We start from the raw sequence: 18,220 nt of genomic DNA, 5'->3' as shown, positions 1-18,220 counted from the left end.
AATGCCACATTGTGCCAAATGTCAGGGAAGCTAAAACTGTAATGGAAGAGGTTTTTTTTTTTTAATTTATTGATTTGTTGTGAACACATCTACAGCATGCCATAAATAAATCCGGCTTTGTCTTTGTGCTGTATATGTTACCAAATTGGTACATTCATGTGAAGTGGTATTGTTTTTCAATGTTGTTAAAAATAGAAAAACCTGGATGTTGTCTCTCTCATTCCTGCTGCAGAGTGTGGGAAATTAGTATTCTGTACATTCTTCAGCAGTTAAGCTAACGTAACCAAGACTTTTAGTGAAGGGATTATCATTTAGATTGCCATTCAGATATAACAGATAAGCAACAGGTATACGTAGGTTTAAATAGTTAAGAGTAGTTAAGAGTAAAACACGTAATAAAATACAGGGGGGAGGGGGAATCTCCTTCCAGAACAATTTGTGCAGTTGCTTGGTAGAATGCAGCACAGTGGGTTGACCGTGCTATGTGATGAGATTTGGTGGAAGTGTTGGTAGAACTGAAACGGTAGAAAAGAGAGCAGCTTGCCAAGAGGGTGTGTGTGGGGTGACACAATACTGTGAGAGTCACGAGGCGTAGACTATGCAAACAGGAGCACGGATGTGGGGAAGGAACTGCAGATAGTTCCATCTTCAACTGTTCATCCGGTCTGCCCAACTAACTATTGCAGATAGTTTTGTCTAAATTAAGTAGTGGTGTTGGGTATCTACTGAGCTTTCAACAGCAAAAGGCAACTAGTTTAATCATGAAAACTTTTTCACGCTATTCATATGCTAAAATTAGAAACAGGGATGGAAAGAACATCCTTCACTTCCTGGAGCACTGGATTGTGGAGAGCCCTGGATGCTATGAAAAGCTTTAAGAACATCTAAGAAGGAAATGCCAAAGCTGATAGGCATTTCATAGTCTAGCTTGGTTCAGTCACCAATCTTAATCTGCAATACTAACTGAATTAATGAAAATAAATAACTTCTAAATGTCGTTATCCAGGCTAAGTGCCTCCTTTGTGCTTCAGTTGTCTTGAGGTGGTATTTTAAAAGCCCCACATTACTTTATAATAACATGCTGTTCATTTTTGGTCTTCAAGTGAAGGCTGTCAGGCCTAGCCTGTACAGGAAATGCCAGGCAAGGTCTGACTGAGGATGTTATGCTTACTGCAGGTGCTGGCCAAGGTCAGCTGTAGCAACTGCCAACTTGTGTTTTGACACTGGATTCTGTGTGAACCCCCTCAAGGGGAGGGGGGTTCTCAGAGCATCCAATGCTTTTGATTTCATATATACCCTGTACCATACTCTTAGTTCTCATTAGTGCCATCTTGACTCTTAGCTGCTGTTAACCTGTAGATCTTCCAATAAATCAACTCTCTTTTGGACTACTCGTCTGTGGATGTTTGTTTATGGGATTATCACGGGACAAGTGTTCACAAAGGCACACATATGGGACTACGCAGGCCTGCTACCAGAGGTTTTATAAGCTATAGCCACTAGGGGCTGCAGTAAGCTGGACCTGTGGGCATTCCAGCCCCAACCCACGTGTTCCCAGCATGCTGCGCCCCCTTCCCTGAATTCCTTTTTTGTCACTATCAGTCAGTCGCATCTAGCCGAACTCTGGAAGTTTCGATTTTGAGGAATTTGGAGAAGAGTTGGAGTTTCTCCTTCTGTGTCGTTGTGACGATAGACAAAGCTCAGAAGAGCTTGTTTAAGGAGTGCACTTGGTGTAGTGCTAAACTAACTCAGACTGATGAGCATGAGCTTTGCCTGCTCTGTCTGGGGGAAGGGCATAACGTTGCAGCTTGTAAAGCGTGCCAAAAATTCACTACTAAGGCACGGAACAACAGAGCGCTGAAACTAAAAGCCACGCTCTGGCAACAAGCTCTGGGAGCAGGAGAACCCCTGAAGAAATCCGCCTCGGAACCGACCCACACTTCAAAGGGATCTTTGGCTTGCGTCTGTCAGATCAGTCTCATTGGTCCGGGGGTGGGAACTGAAGCGCCAGAACCATTCCGCTTCACTGGCTCCTTGGAAATGTCTACTAAAAAGCCTAAATTGAGAGAGAAAGAAAAAGAGAAAAAGTAGGACAAATGCAAGGGGAATCACCAGAGGTTCAGGCTCGAGTCCCCACATATGTCCTTTTCTGGCGGTGAAGTGGATCCCGGTGTCAGCGAGGGCATGCAATCGAACCCTGGATAGCGAGGTGACTTCCTTTTCACCTCTCCTTCCCGTGGGAAAGAGAAAGGAAGGAAGGGGCAACAGCCAGAGGCTCGAGAAATCTCCATTTCAAAGTGACTTCCTGATTGTAATCCTGCTCTGATCTTAAGGTGTGAATTCTCTCTCTTGGTGTTGGGGAACCTCTAATGTTTTGCATTTCAAAGCTTTTACTTGTAAACATTTCTAGCTTGTGTACTCTATAAGAATGCCCTCCAAATGATTTTGCGCCATTGTAACGTGTTTCTTAGATTACTGTACTCTTCCTTTCAAATAAATTCTACTTTAACTCTCTGCAAACGTCTGGAGTAAAGTTGATGATTCCTGAGAGGCAATGGAGTCCTAGAATCTGACACCCGGCTAGGATGCTCACTGTGAGGGTTCCCAACCTCCCTGTGCAAACTCCATAAAATCACTTGCTCAGACGGTCATGCAGAAACAAGAAACTTTATTGGAAGCTTCAGAGAAGTATAGGCCTTACACTGGTAAAGTTGCAAGTGCTCATGATTCCACAAAGACAGAATTATAACCCCTACAGGGAAGCAGATGTCAAACGTATGTTATGGGAAACTACGAGATAATTGTGCATGGTACAAAACATCAAAGAATTCAGGGAGCCTGTTAGTACTATCTACCCACCAAGGCCATAGCTGGTGGAAGGGAGTCAGTGAGAGCAAGGGAGGGACGTGGGAAGAGGGAAGAGACATTCCAACCTGGGGCCTGTCAGACGCAGCGCCCGAACCAAGAAAAGGCAAAAGGCCTGGACTGCTTTTACGAGTCCGGGGGGGGGGGAACATACAAGGCAAAGGCGTACAGACCCTCACATTCTGCCCCCCTTAAGGCCCCCCTCCCCCGAGTCCGGGCGGACGAGGCTTGTCCGGATAGGCAGAGTGAAACTCTCGAACCAGGCGGGGAGCCGCCAGATGGGGAGCGGCCACCCATTCATCCTGGGCGGATCCCAGGTGCTTCCAGCGGATCAAATAGAACAGTTTCCCCTTTTTCAGCTTAGAGTCCAACACTTTAGAAACTTCAAGATGCGTTTCCCCCCCCCCCACAACCGTAGGAATTTCGGACTTAGGGAGGGGGTGGAACTGAGGGGCAGCGACGTACGGTTTAAGTAGGCTGATATGGAACACCGGATGCACCCCTCGAAGAGACTTGGGAAGTTCTAACTCTACCGTGACGTCATTGATCACCCGGGTGATGGAGAAAGGACCTACATACTTGTCACTAAGCTTTTTGCAAGGCCGAAGTGAACGTAGATTCTTTGTGGAAAGGTAAACCTGTCCTCCCACCTTGAGTTCCCACCCCGGAGACCGATGTTTATCGGCCTGGTCTTTATACTTGCGCTTGGCCCTTTCCAGGTTTTTCTGCAGCCAGGGCCAAGTGGTCTGCACTACTTGCACCCAATCCTGGACCTCCTGCACCCCCTCAAGTTCAGGAGTGATGTTAGGAGAACCAAAGGGCCCAAAGTCCTTTCCATAAACCACATGAAAAGGACTGAAACCTGTGGAGGAATGGGGGGCATTATTATAGGCATATTCAGCAAAAGGCAGTAGATCTACCCAATCGTCTTGGTGGTAATTGACATAACACCTTAGATAACATTCTACCACAGCATTAACCCGTTCGGTCTGACCGTCGGTCTGGGGGTGGTAGGCCGAAGAGAGTCCCTGCTCTTCCACCCCCATGACTTTCAGGAAGGCCCTCCAGAATTTGGCAACGAATTGGGCCCCTCTGTCGGAGAGGACCTTCCTCGGGATCGAATGATGCTTCACCATGTGATTGATAAACAGTTTAGCCAACTTCTGGGCCGATGGTAGCCCCGCACAAGGAACAAAGTGAACCTGTTTAGAAAATAAGTCTGTTATTACCCACAGTACAGTTTTCCCCCGACTTGGGGGCAAATCGGTGATAAAATCCATGGCGATCACTTCCCAGGGCATGGTCGGGGTCTCCAGAGGTTTTAAGAGTCCGGGGGGCTTTCCCATCCGTTTCTTGGCAATGGCGCAAACGGGGCAGCTGCGCACGTACAACTCCACATCGGCTCTCATACCTGGCCACCAAAATTGACGCCGCAATAAATGCAAGTCTTTACAAACCCAAAATGCCCCGCACGTTTGGCCCTGTGAACCATTCCCAGCACCTCTTTTCGGAGTACTTCGGGGACATACAGCCTACCCCCCTGCAACCACAAGGAGCCCTGTTGGTCGAGATGTGCGGGAAGAACCTGCTGATTCGCTTCCCTCAGAGAGGTGTCCCGAAGCCGCTGTTAAAAAGCCTCCGGGATTCCCTTGAGGGGAGGAACATCCTGGCGGTGGGACTGGGACCGGGTGGTTACTGCAAGTCCTGAGACTTCCCCTTTCTGTTCAGGGGTAAACAAGGAATCCACCGGCCAGTCAAAGTCATTGCGGTATTGGGGGAGTCTAGAAAGAGCATCCGCTAACGCATTGTCCTTCCCTGGCACATGTTTCAGGACAAAGCGGAATTTGGCAAAAAACTGTGCCCACCGAATCTGTTTCGCGGTGAGCTTTCTAGTCCCTTTTAAGGCCTCCAGGTTCTTGTGATCGCTGCAAACCTCAAAAGGGATCTCTGCCCCTTCCAGAAAATGCCTCCAAATGGTGAGGGTGTCAGGCTGTTATCTCGGTTTCTCTGTTGCCTCTGTTCCTTTGCTGAACCGTCCAGACTTCAAGGACAGCTTCACATACCAAAGCCTGGGAACGCTACTCCTGGGAAAGTGTGCTCTGTTTATGCTTTGTGTTCTATAATCACCCGCCTTTTTCAAGCCTTATATTGCCAACTAACGAGCCAGACCCTCATAGCTGTCATCTTATCCTATATGCACTGTATTACCTATTTGACCAGTAAAAGCCATCTGCTTGGATTCTGACTGTCTCTGTGGTGTTTTCTGGTTCATTGGGTCAAGAGCTGACATTATGACAGCTATCTCTACAACTCTTCTTCAACGATCCCCTAGTCAGGCTAGAGCCCTGGAGGGTTCGCCTGCCACTCGGATAGGAGCTAGGAGGTCGCTCTCCGAGTGAACCGTGACTACTACTTCCTGGAACCCTGGAGTCCTCATGTGGGGATCCTACCCTTCTACAGGACATAGTCGCTGAACTTTTTAGGACTACTCTAGAGGCTTGCCGCTTGGAGGGACTAGTACAGACACAGTGGCAATCTCTAGTGAAAGTTCTCTGGATGTTAACCTCGGATGATACTAATACTCGTTTAGATCTCCAGGATTTTGATCAGTTGCTGGATGATGCCCGGCTGGCAACTGAGGACTTACAGGTACTAACCGGATTATTGGACGAACTTATTGCCCGTGAGTCTCTCCCATTCACGGCCCCTACTACCCTGGGAAAAGGTACCATGGCAGGAGCCTCAGGTCTTTCCCTGATACCCGATGCAGCTAGTTGTCAAGCTGAAGCCAAGCGGGTCGCTGTCCATACGGCCCTCCTCTTTGCGGATTGTACAAAGGATACTACGGTAGCCACCTTGGCCCAACGTTTGGCCTCGACGTTTGGGGCCGACGCACCCGCTATCGCGGTTCGGATACAACCATTGCTGGGCGGGGAACCTGACCCCATACTCTCACTCCTGGAAACAGAACTTTTACCGCACGTTACCGCAACTGAAGCTCTGAAACTCGAAGCCCGAAAGGTTCTCGAGGATAAAGAAGCTGCTGAAGCGGCTAAGGCGGCGGCCGAAGCCCAAGCCGCAAGGGATAAGGAGTTACAATTGGCTGCGGATCGTGCGCGGACCGGCGGTCGCCCTAAGGACACTGTAAAGAGCGGCCCTCCGTTAGGTCTGTCTTTTTCCCCGGTGTTTGTCCCGTCGCGCACGACCCAACGCACACGCCGCCTTGCAGACCGACACCAAGACTCCGGAGAGTCTGCAGACGAGGACCTATATGGGGACAGTTCTCAATGGGCCACGAGTTTCCGGACAAGTAAACCTCATCGTACCGGCGGCCCAGGAGAGGATGTTCACCTGTTACGAGCCCAGAATCGAGAGTTATCCAACCGTGTCGATCAACTCCAAGAGCTAATGGAACAAATGCTGCTGGACAACAGGTAGTTGCAGCAAGCCCTGATAGCCCAAGCACAGCCCGTCCCGGGTCAGGGGGGACCAGTCCAACCTCCTGCACCACCTCCACCTCCTGGAGCTCCCGTTCTACCTGCACCCGGAGCACCTGTGCAACCGGGTCAGCCTGTGCAACCGGGTCAACCCATACCCGGTCCTTGGAAACAACTCAAGTTGAAAACTACGTATGATGGATCTCTTGAAGCCCTACCCTGTTCTTGCATCAGGTGGACAGATATATGCGAGAACAGGGACAATTGTTCCCTACCGAGGACAGCCGGGTGCGCTACGTAGCTTCCCTTCTGACAGGCAAAGCGGCCGACTGGATGGTGCTCCAATTCGACACCCGATCCCGCTCTATCCGTTCCCTCAACAATTTCATGACTGCTTTACGTAGGAGGTTTGAGGACCCCTTTCTGGGGGAACTGGCCAAAGCCGAACTGCTACAACTAAGACAGGGCTCTACTCCAGTCCGAGAGTTTGCCGATGAATTTCAAAGACTGGCGAGCAAAATTGTGGGCTGGCCCGAGGCCACCCTAATTCACCATTTCAGGGAAGCCTTACACCCTGACGTCCTGAACTGGTCATACATGCGGGGCGATCCCGACACTCTCGAGGATTGGATTCTATTAGCCGAAGAAGTAGAAAGCCGCCGGCGCTTCATTTCCCTTGTCCGCCAAAAACACAAGGAGAAAAGCGCCCCAAAGCCCCAGCCCAAGGCACCACCCCCCGCTATACGGAAGCCGACGCGTCCACTCCAGGATCGCGAAACCCGATTTCAAAGGGGTGCCTGCCTCATTTGTGGGGAACAGGGCCACTTTGCAGCGGTCTGCCCTTACCGCCCTGAACCCTTTCGTCCCAGCACGGCAACTCGAGCTAGGGGACGACCGCAACGCAGAGGCACCGCGGCCACCCGCAGCGCAGCGCCGGGAAGACCCACACCCTCTGCACTTCACGCTGGAGACTCATCTGTTCTGCCTGCATCAACTGACCCAGCCGGGTCTCGGATTACAAGTGCCCCATTGGGGGACAACTTTCCCTCTTCGGACGAAGAGAACCCATGGACTTCTCCGGCTTTAAACCTGGAATCTCCCCTTGATTTGTCAAAAAACGGCTCCGGTCTGTGGTGAGTGGAGCGTCTCCACAGACCTCTGCAGATTCTCCTGCTAAACCGACAGCTCCCACCAAAGTAAAGGAAGTAGAAACCACCGTTTATGTAGACGCCATTCTACAACATCACGAAGGTGGCCCCCAACTACCCGTTAAAGCACTTATTGACTCTGGTTGCAGTCGCACTCTCATAAGCACAGCCACATTTGCAGCACTCAAAGTCGAGTCCGAGGCTTTACCAGCCCCCGTCCAATTTGCCCAAATGGATGGGAGCCATTTCAAAGGGGGTCCAGTTGATCATCGCACTATAGGGGTGGCGATGGGAATTGGCTCCCACTGGGAACAAATCGACTTTACCATAGCCCCTATTCGATTCGAGGTGGTCCTGGGAATTAACTGGATTAAAGGTCATTGTCCCAGTATCGATTGGGACACGAACACAATCTCCTTTAACAACCCTAAATGCGATCAGCACCGACAGCAAGTTGCGATGCTGTCTCCACCCGCTTCGGCATTACTCTCTGAGATCCCATCAACACCAGCCCTCCCTGGAATATACCAAGACTTCGCGGATGTTTTTAACATTAAAGAATGTGATGCCTTACCCCCTCACCGGGCTACCGACTGTGCAATTGAAGTGGTGAAAGACTGCACATTAACCAAAAGTAAAATCTACCCAATGAGCACTTCCGAGCGCACTGTGCTTCGGGACTTTTTGGACAAAAACCTTGCCAGAGGGTTCATTCGCCCATCGAATGCTCCCAACTCAGCCCCCGCGTTTTTTGTCCGAAAAAAGGAGGGCGACCTACGCCTCTGCATTGACTTCCGAAAACTCAATGCAGTTACTCAAACCAACGCCTATCCTATACCACTAATTTCAGATATCTTGGGGCAACTACAAGAAGGACGTATTTTTTCTAAATTGGACCTGGTAGAAGCCTACTACCGCGTCCGCATCCGAGAGGGAGACGAACCCCTCACTGCCTTCTCTAGCTGCTTTGGAATGTTTGAATTCCTTGTGATGCCCTTCGGGTTAAAAGGGGCCCCGGGGGTCTTCATGCAACTCATCAATGAAATCCTTCATGATTTGCTGTACCGCGGAGTAGTGGTTTATTTCGACGACATTCTCATTTATTCAAAAACCATGGACGAGCATGTCACATTGGTCCGAGAAGTTCTACGCCGCCTACGCACCCACCAACTCTTCGCAAAGCTGGCTAAATGCGAATTTCACCAGAGCAAAATAACTTTCTTGGGATACATAATCTCCCACCATGGCCTTAGCATGGACCCGGACAAGGTCCGTTCCGTCCTCGAATGGGCACCTCCCTCCAACCGCAAGCAAGTACAACAATTCCTGGGCTTTGCTAATTTCTACCGCGGATTTATTCCAAACTTCGCCCAAATAGCACTGCCCATCACCGACCTTCTAAAAACCAAAGGTAAAGAAAACTCTGCCACATTGCCCTCCGCTAAAATACTGTGGACTGATCAATGCCAAGCCGCCTTTGTAGCTCTCAAACGGCTTTTCACATCAGAACCGGTGCTACGGCACCCAGACCCTAATCGAATGTTCATTGTGCAAGTCGATGCCTCCGACGTAGCTATGGGGGGGGGGGGCCCTGCTGCAAAAAGGACCTAATGGTCTCCTTCATCCTTGCGCTTATTTCTCTAAGAAGTTTGCGCACTCCCAATTGAACTGGCCTATTTGGGAGAAAGAAGCCTCAGCTGTTCACCATGCTCTTACCCTTTGGCGACAGTTCCTAGAAGGGTCCAAAGTCCCCTTCGAAGTTTGGACCGATCACAAGAATCTGGCCGCTCTCACAGGAACCCATAAATTATCCGCGAAACAACAACGTTGGGCGGAATTCTTTGCTCAGTTTCGTTTTGTCCTGAAGCATGTCCCAGGAAAACAAAACGTTCTCGCGGATGCTCTCTCCCGATTGCCTCAATACCCAGCAAAACTCGATCGGCCAACAGACTCTCTATTTACGCCCGCACAAAGAGAAGCCCTGCCCGTATTGGCTGTACAAACCCGATCCCAAACGCTGCCCCAGCGACAACACACAGTCACCAGCGGGCAAACTCCTCCAACCCTACCGACTACTCTCCTACCTCCGCGACGGGACACCACGATAGCTCCGGCTCCGGCTCCGACTCCTCCAACTCAACCGGCCGCCCGGCCGCCTGAAGTCTACGCACCGCAACACGTAAGCGTTTCCCCCTCGCCAACCCCCCTACCTGCTCCTACTACTATTTTGAACGAGGGTGGGGGGGCTTCCCATCTCTGATTCTTTCATAAAGTCCCTGCGGGAACACTGCCTTATGGAACATTCTAATCAAACCCTGCCTCCTGGTGTTATTGAACAAGGGGGCTCTTGGTACAAAGACTCAAAATTGTATGTACCCAAAGCGCTCTGAAAAGACGTCTTACACTTGGCCCATGGAATGAAAACCGCAGGGCACTTTGGGTTTCTAAAGACCCTTCACTTGTTGCGCAGACAGTTTTGGTGGGGGGGAATGCGTTCTGATATTGACTCTTTTATTCGCAGCTGTCCTATTTGCGCCACAGTCAAACGATCTCAAGGCAAGCCCCCAGGACTACTGCAACCGCTTGAAATACCCTCCAAACCCTGGGAAGTGATTGCTATGGATTTTATGATGGATCTCCCTCTCAGCGGGGGGAAAACTGTACTATGGGTTATCACTGACTTATTTTCCAAGCAAATACATTTGGTTCCATGCGCAGGGATCCCCTCCGCTCAGAAATTGGCCCGCCTCTTCGTGTCACATGTCTTTAGACTACATTTGTTTCCGCACAAAATAATCTGCGACCGCGGCAGTAGCTTTGTTGCAAAGTTTTGGAAAGCTTTTCTCAAATTGGTGGGGGTGGAGCAGGGATTGTCTAGTGCATACCATCCCCAAACGGATGGCCAGACCAAACGTGTTAATGCTGTACTTGAATGTTATTTGCGCTGTTATGTCAATTACCACCAAGATAACTGGGTAGAACTGTTACCTTTTGCAGAATATGCTTACAATAATGCTGTACATCAGTCCACTGGTTTCAGCCCGTTTTATGCAATATATGGACAGGACTTCGGTCCTATCCCCCCTGTGGAGGATGTGGAAGGGGAGGGGGATGCCGACATTGCCTCTTGGGCACACACCCTTTGCACTACGTGGCCCTGGCTGATTAGCAATCTTGCCCGAGCCAAGCGCTTATACAAAGCACAAGCCGATAAGCATCGGTCCCCCGGTGGGGATCCACAAGTAGGTAACCTGGTCTACCTATCCACCAAGAATTTGCGTTCCACCCGACCGTGCCATAAGCTCAACGCTAAGTACATTGGCCCATTTCCCATCACTCGCATCATAAATCCTGTCACGGTGGAACTATCTCTCCCCAAAACCTTAAGACGTGTGCACCCTGTTTTCCACATCAGCCTACTGAAACCCCATATTGCTTCTCCGCAATGGCATCCAGAACTGCCTCCCGAACAGCCCATAATGGTGGGGGGGGGGAAGAACATTTCGAGGTCTCCATGGAATTTTACAATACCTAGTTCGCTGGAAACACTTCCCCCCTGCCTATGACGAGTGGGTTCGCGCACGAGATGTCTCCGCCCCCAAGCTCATCAACGCCTTTCACATTGCCTACCCAGACAGACCAGCCCCCTTACAGGATGGGAGGGGGCCTTAAGGGGAGCAGGATGTCAGGCTGTTATCTCGGTTTCTCTGTTGCCTCTGTTCCTTTGCTGAACCGTCCAGACTTCAAGGACAGCTTCACATACCAAAGCCTGGGAACGCTACTCCTGGGAAAGTGTGCTCTGTTTATGCTTTGTGTGTTCTATAATCACCCGCCTTTTTCAAGCCTTATATTGCCAACTAACGAGCCAGACCCTCATAGCTGTCATCTTATCCTATATGCACTGTATTACCTATTTGACCAGTAAAAGCCATCTGCTTGGATTCTGACTGTCTCTGTGGTGATTTCTGGTTCATTGGGTCAAGAGCTGACAGCAGCGGCTTCCTTCTCCCAAATGGCCCAGTTGATTTCGGATTGGGAGAACTTTTTAGAAAAATAGGCACAAGGTTTCAGTTGACCGTTCTCGTCCCGTTGCAAGAGGGGCCCCCCATGGCAACGTCAGAGGCATCGACCTGAACCACGAAAGGTTTTTCACAATTAGGATGCGCGAGAACGGGTTCGGACGAGAAAAGCAGCTTGAGCGTATCGAAAGCCTGCTGGCAGTCCGAAGTCCATTGCAGCCTAGCAGAGGGCATGGCGGCTCCTGCCCCTTTCCCTTTTGTGCGCAGGAGCGAAGTGAGAGGGAGCGCTACCTGGGCAAAGTTAGGGATGAAGTTTCGGTAGAAGTTAGCAAAACCCAAAAACTGCTGTAAATGTCTGCGTGTGATGGGGGGGTCCCACTCCATTACCGCCCGAACCTTCTCGGGATCCATTTCTAAGCCTTGATGGGAAATCACATAGCCCAGGAAGGTGATGGAGGATTGATGGAAATCACATTTAGAAACCTTAGCAAACAGTTTGTGCTCGCGCAGCCGCTGCAGGACCTCGCGCACCAGTTGTACGTGCTCCTTCATGGTTTTGGTATAAATGAGGATATCGTCCAAGAAAACCACCAACAATAAATCATGAAGCACTTCATTAATTAATTGCATGAATACACTCGGAGCCCCCGAAAGTCCGAACGGCATCACTAAATACTCAAACATTCCAAAACAACTGGAGAAGGCAGTCTTTGGTTCGTCCCCTTCTCGTATGCGGACTCGGTGGTAAGCCTCCACCAAATCCAATTTGGTGAAGATTCGGCCCTCTTTCAATTGTGCGAGAAGGTCTGGAATGAGAGGGAGGGGGTATGCATTAGACTGAGTGACAGCATTCAGTCTACGGAAATCAATACACAGTCTTAAGTCTCCCGTCTTCTTCTTGACAAAGAAGGCGGGGGCTGAGTATGGAGCCTTAGACGGGTGGATAAAGCCCCGTGCCAAATTGGTGTCCAAATAGTCTCGCAATACCGCCTTTTCATTAGGACTCATGGGGTAGACCTTCCCCTTGGATAATTTGCCATCCCCCACTATCTCGATAGCACAGTCCGTTTCCCGGTGGGGGGGCAGTTCGTCGCATTCCCGCACGTCAAACACATCGGCAAACTGGGAATACTCGTTGGGAAGCTGGGGCAGAGGAATCCCGATAGAAGGGGCCCCTACGAGGGCGGCTGCGGGAGTGTGCAGTACTCTGTCTTTATCATGAAGTTCACACGGGTTGCGGGGAAAGGTGAGCGTCCGCTCAACCCAGTCTATGGAGGGATTGTGCCCCAGCAACCAATTCATCCCTAACACAATGGGTGCGGTGATGGGGGCAATGGTAAAATAAAGTCGTTCCCAATGCTCCCCTATAGCCATGACGACCGCGGCGGTGTGGTGAGTTACAGGTCCTTTTTTAAAGTCACTGCCATCCATCTGGGAAAAGCGGATGGGTTCAGGTAGCCGCCTTCGCTTAACGCACAATTGTCGGGCAGCCTCTTCGCTTATCAGGGTGCGGGCACAACCCGAGTCAACTAGGGCCGTAAATTCTAACGTGGGCCCCCCTTTAGGCAGTGAGAGATTGACCTTTACATACACATTGTCTTCTTGAGCGCTTACCATCAGTGGAGCTCCTTGCACAACGTTCGGAGCGGTCTGCTGAGGAGCCCCCTTTACAGCAGACCGACGGCGTTTTTTGCCGGCATGTCCCAGTCTTCCTCCTCGCTGGAGGAAGCAGCTGCGGTATTTGTAATCCGTGACTCCGATGAGTCAAAGGCTTCATTTGTAATCCGTGGCCCCGATGGGCCAGGAGAGCCCGAGGCTTCGACTTCGGCGCGTGCGTGCAAGGCCGAGGGTGTGCCCCGTCGGCTTGGTGCGCCGCTCCAGCGGCGAGGTTGTCCCTCGGGAGGGGGCTTCTCAGGTTCGGTCGTTTTCGGACGAGACGGTCCCGGACGTCCGGGTCGGGAAGGGCATTGAGAAGCAAAGTGTCCTTTCCCCCCGCAAACGAGACAGACCCCGCTCTCAAAGCGTTTGCGGCGTTCGGTCACGGAGGGTCCTCCCCCCGAGGGGGGACGAGAGTCCTTAGGACCGCCGGGCCTGTCTCCACGGGTCTTGGTCTCCCGTCCAGTGCGTTGTCAGAACAGGAGCAGCAGTTGCTTTCGGTTTTCGATGTCAGCGGCGTGACGAACCCACCCTTCCACATCGGGAGGGTTACCTTGCATGAAAGCCCAGTGTTGCAATTCCGGGTTCAAACCTTCGCGGAAACACTGCACCCTGGTAGCTTCACTCCAGTCCAAAATTCAACTCGAGAGCGACTGAAATTCGCTTGCATACTGCGTGACAGATTTAGTCCCTTGGCGCAGTTGTTGCAAGGCAGTTTTTGCTCGCTCACCCAAATGCGGGTCCTTGAAACGGTGTCGAAGAGCGATCATGAAGTCATCGAGACTTCGCAAGACCGGGGAGCGGAGCTCATACTGCTGTACCATTCCAGGCGGCCGCCTCACCTTGTAGCAGGGACGCCACATATTGGACCCGGGATTCTTCCGAGGTAAAAGTCCGGGCCTGTTCGCGCATAAAAATGTCCACTTGCACCATAAAAAACGTCAGCTGGTCACTCGACCCGTCATACGTGATCTTCAGATCTCGGCGGGCCGGTGGAGCGGGACGGATGGGAGGTGCGGGGACCACAGGTGGGCCTGGCTGTTGCCCTCCGTCCGCCGGGGCCACGGGTGGAGTCTGAACCTTCAGGTCGTCCATGGCTTGAGCCATGTCCAGAATCACCGCGTTCATGGCATCCATCCGGTCCAGTAACTCCTGGCGCTCTTCCTGCCAGCGCTGCCGCTCCTCATCCATCTGGGCGGGATCGTCCTCGAACTCCAACCCGTGAACCGCAGTCCGTCTTGACCGCGCGTCGCTCTGCGGGAGCGACCAATGCCGGGGAGACTCCAGCCAGGTATTCAAGCGGGTGGGCTTGGGCTTTGTACCCAAACCCGATCCTGAATCAGCTCCACTGGGCGTTTTCCCAGTCAACTTCCCTTCCGAAGGGTCCAAGTCGGGCTGTTTGGGTACAGCGTTGTCCTTCTTGTCGTCGTCATCCCCGTTGCCTGCCATAGCTGTCCAAGAACGGTACAGGAGCAGGACAACGAGGCAGAGACTTGCAACTTAATGTGAGGGTTCCCAACCTCACTTGGGTAGGGAGCATGGATCTGACTGCTGCGGAGAGGATCCCATTTGGGCTCCTCACACATCTATAATGTCCCCAATGGGCATGAGAGACTGGGGTGACTACTATGAAGATCATCCCAGACATTTTGAACATTCGGAGTCATTTTCCCCGACATCTAAATCTGCACCGGCTACTGTTTCTAAAAGACCTTCATCTCCAGTACTTGAGATTGGTGGAGATGTGTCTGAGGGTTTCTGCCAGTTCCCAGATCAGTTCCAAAGGGGTATCATACCTAATGCCAGATGAGTCCATTAGTAGATCTCTCAATGCATCCCCTATGGAGGATCTGCACATGTATGCAGAGCAGATGTTGAGAATGGCCAAGGCATTGGATGTAGAGGTCTCGACTACAGCCTGCCATCCTATGGATAAGATCCTGGGCAGATTGTATTCAGAATCTTCAGGAGTAGAGTAGTAGCCTTCCTTATGTTGTAAGGCCTTTTAGATTCCATCCTGGAGATATGGCAGAAACCAGCTCCTGCTACTGACAGGAGTAGAAGGCTTTTATACAATATAGAAAGATTCTGCGCCTTTCATGACCACACACCCTCCTCCTCCTTCATTGATCACGGAGGAGATGCAAGCCGCCCATTCCAAAGCGCATCTCTGGCTGACAAGGAAAGGAAAAAAACTAGACTCTGGGTTGTAAGGGTTATTTTTCTGCGGCACTTAGTATACGCATTTCAAATTACTAGGCGATCATGTTGGATACCAGTTATTTTTATGGGGAAAATTGTCTCCCTATTTGGATCTGATCCCAGAGGAAAAGAGCTCCTTGGTGAGGTTGCTCCAAACAGAAGCATTACGCCTCTCAAAGCAGCGGTTTAACGTGAGCAAACGTGCGGCTGCTGTAGCTCGTTATATGGCCACATCTGTGGTTTTAAGGAGACATGTATGGACTATATCTACAGTGCTACCCTGGGGTACACGTTAATGTGTAGATCTTCCATATGAGGGCAATTCCTTGTTTACAGAGAAAACAGATGACACCTTAGCCCAAATCAAGAAGAACTGGCAAACTGCCAAGTCTCTGGGAATTACTTCATCTCCTTCTCAGCCCAAGCAGAGACCCTACACCAGACACTGGACCCCATACCAGAGGGACCAGAGGCTCATCCCAAGACAACGGTATCCTAGTCATCGTCCTCAATATCAGCAATCTTTCAAAAAATGTCAGAATTCATCATCTAGACACAGGCCCAGGCCACAGCAGAATGCTAGGGAGCAAGGCCAATCTTCCCAAACGCCTATTTTCTGACTACCTCAGCATACCCAGGATTGGGTATTTGGGGACCGGTTGTCCCTTTTCTCCTCAGTCTGGTGAGAAATCACAACGGATGAGTGGGTCTTAGCCATAGTTGACAGAGGTTATAAGTTGAAGCTGAAGTCCACCCCTTGCTGCTTCGGGCTGTTCAAAAGTCCCTTCCTGAGCTGGCCTCAGAATTGCAATCGCTACTTTGTAAGGGAGCTGTTGAGTTGGTGGCTTCACCAGCTTCTAGTTTGGGATTTTATTCCTGTTTTTTCCGAGTCAATAAGAAGGATGGCAGCAAAAGGCCCATCCTAGGTCTGAGACGTTTAAACCGTTCACTGTGGTGGTAGACCTAAACCGTGGTGCTAGACCTAAAAGGCGCCTATTTTCATATATCTATTTGTAAGTCCCATCGTAGGTTTCTAAAGGTTCAGATATGCTACAGAAATTTATCAGTACCAGGTTTTACCTTTCGGGTTGTCCACAGCACCAAGCCTGTTTTCTGGTAGCTATTACATCAGCACACATAGTAAGTGAATTGGCGGCCCTTGGAGTGGACCCACCATTTTTAAAGGTATTCCCACAGAAGGTGGTTTTGTGTCCCTCAGTTCAATTTTATGTTTCCAGGTTCCATTTGAACCAGGAACTGATTCGCCCAGTGTTTTTCCCCAAACCGTCCTCAGAGGTGGAAAGAACTCTACATATGTTAGACAAACTTTATTGTTTTATTTACATTGTACTGGAGAGTTCAGAAAGGCTATGTCCTTGTTTATCTGCCACTCGGGTCTTAAGAAAGGGGACAGGGCCTCACCACAGTCCCTCTCTATTCGTTTATGCTACAAGAAGGCAGGGGTTCCATGCCCGGTGGGGGTCCACGCCCACTCAACCAGAGCGCATGCTTCATCAGCCCCATGTCTGCAGGGAGTTTCGATTGCAGAGGTGTGCCGAGTGGCAACACAGTCATCGGCGGATACATTTATGGAACATTATGCACTGGACCTGCAGGCGCAAGAAGAAGCGTCAATGGGGAAAGCTGTGCTTCAATTGTTATTTGTCTGATGTGAAGAGCTCGTCTCACATTCCACCTTCCTGGTAAGAGGCTTGGGATGGTCCCATATGTGGGACTGCACTTGAAGACCGACAATGAAAACAGAGTTGCACTTACCTGTAACTGCTGTTCCTTGAGATCTTCAGTGCAGACACACATATTTTCCTTCTACCTCACTGTGAGCGCTATGGGCTTTCCGGCCTGACTCCAGTGGCTCGCGGAACTGAGGGAAGGGGGCGCAGCATGCTGGGAACACATGGGTTGGGGCTGGAACGCCCACACAGGTCTAGCTCACTGTGCCCCGTAGCGGCTATAGCTTGTAAAACCTCTGGTAGCAGGCCTGCACAAGTGCAGTCCCATATATGTGCCTGCACTGAAGACCTAAATGAACAGCAGTTCCAGGTAAGTGCAACTCTGTTGCCTTGCACATGAAAGGTACCCTGCTGGAGCCAGGAAACTGTGGATCTTCCCAACTTTCATCCTTTGGGTGATGCCTATTTCAGTGGCATTGCACAGCAGCCATTTGCTGAGTGTGGGTGCTTCTCTCCTGCTCACTTCCTCTGGCAATCAGCTTAAGGTATGCACACACACACATGGTATGAAAAGGTGAGCAGAGTTATGAAGCTGCTGCTTCCATCTCACACTTGCCATAGCCCCAGTGTGGCATATTGTTTTGGTCCCGGGACCCTTAGCAGTAACTTCTTGGGCATAATGATCTGCAAAAGGAAAGCAGATTCATTCTATTTGTAACATTTGCTCCAACTGAGTGTCTTATGTCGAGAGATAATGGGTGATGGAAAGTGCTGTCAAGTCACAGGTGACTTACAGTGACCCTGTACGGTTTTCAAGGCAAGAGGTGAGCAGAGGTGGGTTGTCACCGTCTGCCTCCGCATAGCAACTGTGAACTTCCCTGGGGGGCTCCCATCTGAGTTCAAACCTGGGCTTACTCTGCTTAGCTTATGAGGCTGAGCTTAGTGTAGCCTGGGCCATTCAGGTCGGGGCAGTGAGATAACTAGGGTTGAGCTATCAATCATAAGTCTCCAAAATACAAAAATAGTATTGTAAACTGTGGTTTTTAGTCCCTTTGCAGCAAGGGCGACGCCAGCGGGTCCCGCGCGGTTTCCCCCGCAAGGCGGCTCGCCAAGGGGGCGGGGGGGGGCGGGGGCAGAGCGGGGGGGGCGCGGCTCCATCTGGAGCCCTGCCGGAAGGCCGCGGCGAGCGCATCCGGGTCGCC

The sequence above is a fragment of the Euleptes europaea genome, chromosome 17 (assembly GCF_029931775.1).
Source record: "Euleptes europaea isolate rEulEur1 chromosome 17, rEulEur1.hap1, whole genome shotgun sequence".
Classification (NCBI taxonomy): Eukaryota; Metazoa; Chordata; class Lepidosauria; order Squamata; family Sphaerodactylidae; genus Euleptes; species Euleptes europaea.
The sequence above is the reverse complement of the archived record's forward strand: the minus strand, read 5'-3'. Positions refer to the sequence as shown.